The following is a 7,500-nucleotide window of genomic DNA, read 5'->3' on the forward strand; positions in this document are numbered from 1 at the left end:
CAACCATAGCCACTTGTGTATTTTTAACACACGCACATGCATACCCTATCACTAATAAAACAATAATAATTGAAAGCAAAATTTGCACAAGGATAAAGTTAGAGAAGTGTTGGGCTACATTTTAACCTGGTACAATAACCTATAAAACTTGCTGAGAGATGTTTGAAGGCCCTCTCCTGGTCCCCTCAATTGGAACAGTTGCTTGGCTGATGCCTCATATGGCAAGTTTCAAACTGGAGTGAATTTTTATGGAGAAGTTATATGAAAGTAAGGTTTTTAAATGGAAATAGTTACAGACCCGCTAACAATAATGGGAAGCCATGATGCTGCCATAAATCACAGGAGCATGTGAACGTTTTCTATAGCTCTCTATGCACGCCTGGGAAACCTGCCGATTTAGCAAAGAGCCATTCTGCTTCTGAGAAATCACTAGAATCCCAATGAGTTGATGAAGAGGATACAGATGAGAAGAGATGTGCTGCCCTTCTCTTCTCCCAGAATCATTTGTAGAAACAAACTGATGATTCCTTTTAAAGAGGAACGGTAAGCACACCTATAGTTTCAGCATTGCTGTAATAGCTGGTTTCTAGACGGTAAACTTGTTTTTTTCCAGGTGAGGTGAATATATAGCTGAATCTATGTGGCTTGAGTACAAATGGTTTTACTGAATGCATTTTCATTCATTCATTCATTCATTCATTCATTCATTCATTACATTTCTATCCTACCCATTCTCCAAGGTGCTCAGGACAACATATATGGTTCCTTGCTATTCCCATTATATTCTCAAAACAACATTCTAAGATAAGATAAAACTCAGGGCCAAGTTGGAGGTGATGCATCACTTGGTTTTCTAATTGCTAGTTGACCTGTGGGCATCTCCCATTTTTTATTTGGCTGTAAAGAATTATCTCTTTCCCACAGCAGTGTCCTCCACTCCCCAAATGCCCACTTGCCCACCCGCACCCCAGTGTTGGCTTTTAACAATTTCAAAAACAATATATACACTTCAAGTGACATGTTTAGTGTCACATCCAATTTTGCCTCTGCTTTCTTAGTAGAGAAGATAATTGAAACCAAATTCAAGCCTAACTTTAGAGCGCTTCAAGGCCACTTTAGATATGTAAAGTGGTGTGTGAAAATGTATGGGGCTACCTCTGCCCCTCACTGAGACTCTACATGTTGGTGTGTTTCTAACACCCTTTGTACCTTAACTGAACAGGGTTCCCACCCCTGAGTTGGAAATTCTTTGTGTGATTAATGTGATCCCATCCAGAATTTGTTGATTCTGAAATGGCTTGAGCACATTGCTGGGGTTCATGGCATCATTGAAGGGGCAGAGCTAGTACCACATGTTTCCATAGGCCCTTGAACAGGTTGTACGGTTTGAACCTGAAAGAGCTATTCTGTCCACTATACCACACTGACTCTCTTTCTTAAGTGTTCCGTAGCTGTTACATCAGAAATGTCAAGCACAGCACATCAGAAAGAAATGAGTCCTCGCATTTTCTATATGGATTCACATCAAAGTGTGACCCATTTTACATATATATTTACATATTCTACTCCCTGAATTAAACAGCATCCTTTTTCTTCTCTTTTAGCACTTTGTGTGCAAAGCAAGCAGTCCATACACAAACTACAAATCTGTTTCATACAAACCTTTGTATTGCTATATTTGTTCTTTTCTGTCCCCTCCCCAGAAGCCATAAGATAGTTTACATTGGTTCTGTATAGGTTAAATCAGGGGTAGAGAACATGGAAGTATCAACCAGACCTAACATACACAGCCATTTTGAAAGACCTGCCACCCACTTTTTGCTTTGTAAAGTGTGAGTTCTCCTTCTGGCACAGAATGTGGCCCTCTGGCTGAAAGGGGCTAGTCATCCCTAGTTTAATATTAGGCAAAAGTTTAATATTAGGCAAACAATAGAAATAAAAGCTTGGAAAGAAAATAAATTATTTTTGCTGCTAGAAAATTGGGACAAAAATGCTGGCTTTCTCCTTTGTTCAGATTTGGCAGGAATGTATATATATATTATTGGTTTTGCCAGTGGTCCAACTTTTCACATACTCCCCAACCCAAAACATCTGCAATACAAAAACAACACATTCCAGAAGGCATTGCAAAGTAAACTGCATGCAAGTTTCAACTTATGACTTGCAACCCCGCCTTCAACTCTTGAAAATAATGGGGAAATATGTCACAAAGATTATTTTCTTGTTACCGCCACATATTATTTGACAAAGTGGGTAAAGCACAGTTTTTCTCCCATCTCTCAACACTAGAACTCATGGCCATCCAATGGAATTGAATGTTGTAGGATTCAGGACGGATAAAAGAAGGTACTACTTGGTCAAATGGTAGTGATGGCTACCATCTTGGATGAGCTTAAAAGAGGATTAGACAAAGTACTGCTAGCCATGATGGCAACACTCTGCCTTCATGGCCAGAGCTTAAATACTCCTGAATTCAAGTTGCTGGGAGCTGCAGGAGGAGATACTGCACCTGTGCTTGGTTAAAAATGAAATAAAATCCTTGGGGCTATACCAGCGGGGGAGATGAGAGCACATGACCATGAGGCTTTCTCAGGCTCACTTTTGTGGTGATGTACTGTGGCTTAGTGTTATGTCTGAATGAGACCACAGTGTATTATTATTATTTTGTGACATGTGATGTAGGCTTGAATGGAACCTGAAATGGTTCCACTATAGCATATCCTTAATCTTAAAGGAAGGTATACGGTGTTGTTTTTCAAAGGAAACAGCCTGAACTAGTAGCAGTGGCAAGGAAGCAAGCAGTTAACTCATAAAGAACTACTACATTCCATGTTTTTCTCTGCAGAGCTTGGGAGTTCCCATAGCTAATGAGCTCAGGCAAAATTTTACAATCTAGTCCTTCTATAATAGAGATGTGAAACCTCTGGGGGTTGATAAAACTTTCCTTTTTTGAGCAGAGTGAAGGCCCAACTTTTTCCCTCTCTTCTGAGAGGGCAGACCTTTATTAATTCCCATGTCTTTTAACAATGCATTAGGTCCCAGAGTTTCATTGTTCTCTGGGCAACAGTTCTTGACCACTGGTTTCTAAATAGTGGATTTCTCTTTGAACTTTGGAAAGTGAAAATGGCTACAGCTCAGCTTTCAATTAGAGCTGCGGGGATTGTAAATGCTGCAGGCTTTCTGAAATGGTTGAAATTCCTGTCTCTACAGATGTAAATTGTTTGTAAGGGCCAAGAAAGCCAATCAAATGCAACAGCTCTCCAGTTTCCATGCAAGTGACTCAGAATTCTGAAAGAGTGCTGCCATTTTTTAAAAAAGCAATGTGGGAATAAAATAATTACCTCTTTAGGAGAGTCAAGATAAAGATAAAATAATTTTCGAGTTCAACAGCTATGAGTCTTGATTAAGTGATTATCCATGACCACCTGTGTATGTATATCTAGGATAATACATCTATGAATATGAATGTGTAAGCAAAAGTACAGGGTTTTTTTCCTGGGTGATGTGCTTTTGGGTAGATTTGAATTAGGCTTGAGACTTTTGTGAGGATGAGGATGATAATAATAATATTTGTATCCCACCCATCTAACTGGGTTGCCCCAGCCACTCTGAGTGGCTTCCAATATATATGAAAACATAATTAAACATTCAAAAACTTCCCTATACAGGGCTGCCTTCAGATGTCTTCTAAAGGTTGTAAATAATAATGATAAAAGAAATTAAGGCTAAATTGTAGCTGACATTTTAATGTGTTTCTGTGAATTTAGTTCACTATAATTCAGGGATTGGGAACCTCCATCCTGTGAGACTAAGGCCCATGAGGACATTTCAGTCAGGCCACAACCACCTGCCCCACAACTGATGTTATATATGAAATCTGCAGTAAAACTACATTGTTCAGTACACAGTGGGGCAGGCTCAGCCTAGTTATTTGTCGTAACTTGAGAGAAAGGTCTTTATATCAAATTACTTCAAAATATTAAACAATATTTCCATAAATAAAAGAAAACACAATAAAGGAAGGCAGTGAACATGTTAAGTTAATATAATGAGTTTAGTACATGGTTGGTTTAAAATACCATTGTTCCACTTTTTGGGAACTCAATCTATGCTCAATCACCTATAGCACTAAACATCATTTTAGCACAGTACACATTTTTGGAGGATATAGTAGCTCGTTGACAGATGACCCCTGTCCTTTCTAGCTGGCAAGACCAGTGGTGATGGTGGCGAAACCCAACTGAGAGTTTAGAGAGCCCAAATAGCTGCTTTATGTCAGAGGAGACTACTGGTCCTTCTAACTCAGTATTATCTACAATTGTCCACAGGTAGCACTCTCCAAGGTCTCAGCCCTACTTGGAGATGTTAAGGATTGAATCTTGGATCCTTCAGACTCTCCACTGCTGAGTCAATGGACAGTGACTTCCTCTTTAAAAACAGAACTTCAACAATAAGATTAGTCAGTACTTCATTAGATGGAATAGTAGTCTGACAAAGCACCTCCCACCGACTTCTCCCATGTCACCAAATGTAGCCTACCCACTTTGTCTAGTGCTCCTCAGCCTCCTTCACAGCACAAGGTACTTTTTTTTTTGTATTTTCAAAGGGTGCTATAGTGTCTCCTAACGCTCATCATTTTGGGAACACCCATATTAGTATGTGGATTATTATCCACAGAGTGTCATTTGATGCTGAGTCAATGGACAGTGAGCAGAAGACAGTGGCTGTTGCAGCCTATCCTCCTTGATGGGAGCAGATCTTTCATTAGGAGGAAGATAATAATGAAGAGAATAATAATAATAATAATAATAATAATAATAATAATAGGGCGGCCAACACCAATAAAATTACAATAAAACATAATGGGGGAACAAAAAAACCAGTTTATTAAAATACGGGTTAAAATACAATTTAGAATGCAGCCTCATTTTAATAGTAGCCCTTAATCAAAACCACAAGGGGAGGGAAGCATAAGGGTTCCAAACCAAAGGCCAGGCAGAACAGCTCTGTCTTGCAGGCCCTGTGGAAAGATGTCAAGTCCCGCAGGGCCCTAGTCTCTTATGACAGAGCGCTCCACCAAGTCAGGGCAAGTACTGAAAAAGCCCTGGCTCTAGTTGAGACCAAGGTTACCTTGCGGCTTGGGACCTCCAAAGTGTTGTTATTTGTGGATTTTAACGTCCTTCACAGGGCATACCAGGAGAGGTAGTCCCGTAGGCACGAGGGTCCTAGCCACATGATTCCTATCCCTACACTCTGTTCAGTATATTGGTTAATGGATCAGCACAACAAAATGCATGATGTAAAGAATATTAGTAATGACCGATTCAGTTTCTGTTTTTCTTATTTCTTCTATCTAACAAGGCAACTGGCCATTTCTACAAGCACTCCAGACAGTCATAAGGTAGACCCACTTGTAATGGCAGCTATCAGAAGCTTCAGCATCTTTTAAATCATGTGGTCTTCCTCTTATTATTTATTGATGAATTAATATTGTGATAGGTCATATTGGGAAAGAAATCTCCTCTTTGACAGAATCCTACTAAATATTCAAGGCTGAAGGGTTTACTCTTTTAAATAAAAATAAAGGTTTAGAGCATTAATAGTTTTGCTTAGAGCTGTTTAAAGTGATGACTCCAGGATTTTAAGGGAATGTAGCTTTTTTTTTAAAAAAAGGAAACCAAACATGACCTTGGGGAATAAATGTCCCTTTGACCCATATAAAAGTCAAGATGCAGTGCCAACATATGGAAATTATTTTCCCCTTGAACATGTCTTGCAAAAGAAGGTTGGAATTATTGCACTGTGGCTTAGTAACCACTCTCCCTCCTAGCTGCAATAAAAGGATGGCATATAACTACACTGCTGCACCCTGGTCATTTCATATATGGCAGATGTCCATGGAAATCCATCCTTGCTAAAATGTCACAGTAGCGGTACGCGAAAGGAAATTCACACTTTCGGAGCCAATTCACACAACCAAACTGGCATGTGCATATAGCAGGTTTAGTGAGACTGTGCCAGGTTCAGCACATGCTGAAGAAGTCATGCAATTGCTTCAACTTGTGCGTAGTTTACAAGTCCACCCAAATTTACCGGAATGCCAAAGGGAACTGTTCCTTTTTTTCTTTCTTTTTGGTGGTTTACTTGATTCTTTCATTTCTTGTTTTTGAAACTTATGGTTCTCCAGAAGAGAAACTTGTGGTTCTCTCCCTAAACTCAAAGAATATTGTCATAACTAGCACTAAACCTGAAATTCTACTTGATAAACTTGGTTGAAAATTTCAGCAGTGTAAGGGGAAAGCAGGTTCACAAAGGGAAGGACAATTTCAGGACAGGAATTTGCAATGTTTTAGGAGAGAGTTATTTGGCAGCTATGCTTTTTAAACCTCCCCCCCCCCCTTTAAACTTTATTTTACCATCACCACCATGGGTGACTGGTATTCTCCTCCACCCGCAATGCACCTTGGAATGACACTTGAAGAAATGCACTGACACTACTCAAAACAAGTCCCCCCAATTATATGCAAACTTTCTTCCCACCCCCTGAAAAATAGCCCCTTCCACCTTGTCTGTGCATGTTCGTGGAACCCTCTTTCTTATTACTATTTTCAAGATTTTCAAAAGAAGTTCAGAAATTGAGGTTTGGCCAATCTTGCTCAATCGGGGCATGCTTAAAATATATGCAGCTGTTTAAATGTTCTTTCCCCCTTTCAAAAAGACATGGCTCTGACTTCCTTAGTTCTAGCACCTATGAGTAATTTCTTGAAAGCAGTGTGTGTGTGTGTGTGTGTGTGTGTGTGTGTGTGTGTATGCAAATATATATTTGCATAGGGAAAGGTGATAGATCTATGGTGATTAAGTAGTTATTCTTTATAATGTGCTAAGATTATACAAACACTATCCAAAGCTTTATATTGCTTGGGAAACCTGAACAGCCTCACATTTTTACATGTTTTCTGTACACATGCCTTATAAAAAAATTTAATGCCTTGTTGAGATGTGCCAAAAGCTCCAGGGCTTCAAGATCAATTACTGAAACTATGTTTCTGCAAACCTCCATGCAGATGTGGTTTCCTAAAGTATGGAACACACTTAACAATGCAGGGCACCTGGAAACCAGTTTCCACAGATCCTATTACATCTGGATGGCTCTTCTGCAGTAATGGATTGGAGGGCACTTAAGAATCACCATTACACAGATTTACATTATGGTTTGCGTGAGGAAAACAAGCCCATTAATAGCCCAACCCTGTGCATGCTCACTTGAAAGTAAGCCCTATTGTGTTTAATGGGATTTTCATCTGGCTCATTATCTATCTTTTTAATCTTCTGGTAACGGTGCTGGCCAAAGGTGGAACTGTTAATGAGATACAGAACGATGATGATGATGATAAAGAAAAGTTTTTTGTGGTTTCCTCTCCCATGGCCACATGGATGAAATAGAAGTTAAAAACCCAACCCAATAAAGATAGAAATCTAACTATTAAAAGCCTGATGAGG

At 39.4% G+C, this 7,500-nt stretch overlaps 1 long non-coding RNA gene across 4 annotated transcripts in view; it reads left to right on the forward strand.

The window, feature by feature from the left end:
* Positions 1-2,203: 2,203 nt before the first annotated feature.
* LOC310708149 overlaps positions 2,204-7,500 on the forward strand; it is a 94,530-nt gene continuing 89,233 nt past the window's right edge. For 3 of the 4 annotated variants that reach the window (XR_014526880.1, XR_014526881.1, XR_014526882.1), the window contains exon 1: positions 2,235-2,346. This is a non-coding gene — a long non-coding RNA (uncharacterized lncRNA). Of the gene's footprint in view, positions 2,347-7,500 lie in introns of all 4 variants that reach the window. The other variant, XR_014526879.1, reaches the window with a different exon arrangement.

This window comes from Podarcis liolepis (genome assembly GCF_965112155.1).
Source record: "Podarcis liolepis genome assembly, chromosome: 5".
Taxonomy (NCBI): Eukaryota; Metazoa; Chordata; class Lepidosauria; order Squamata; family Lacertidae; genus Podarcis; species Podarcis liolepis.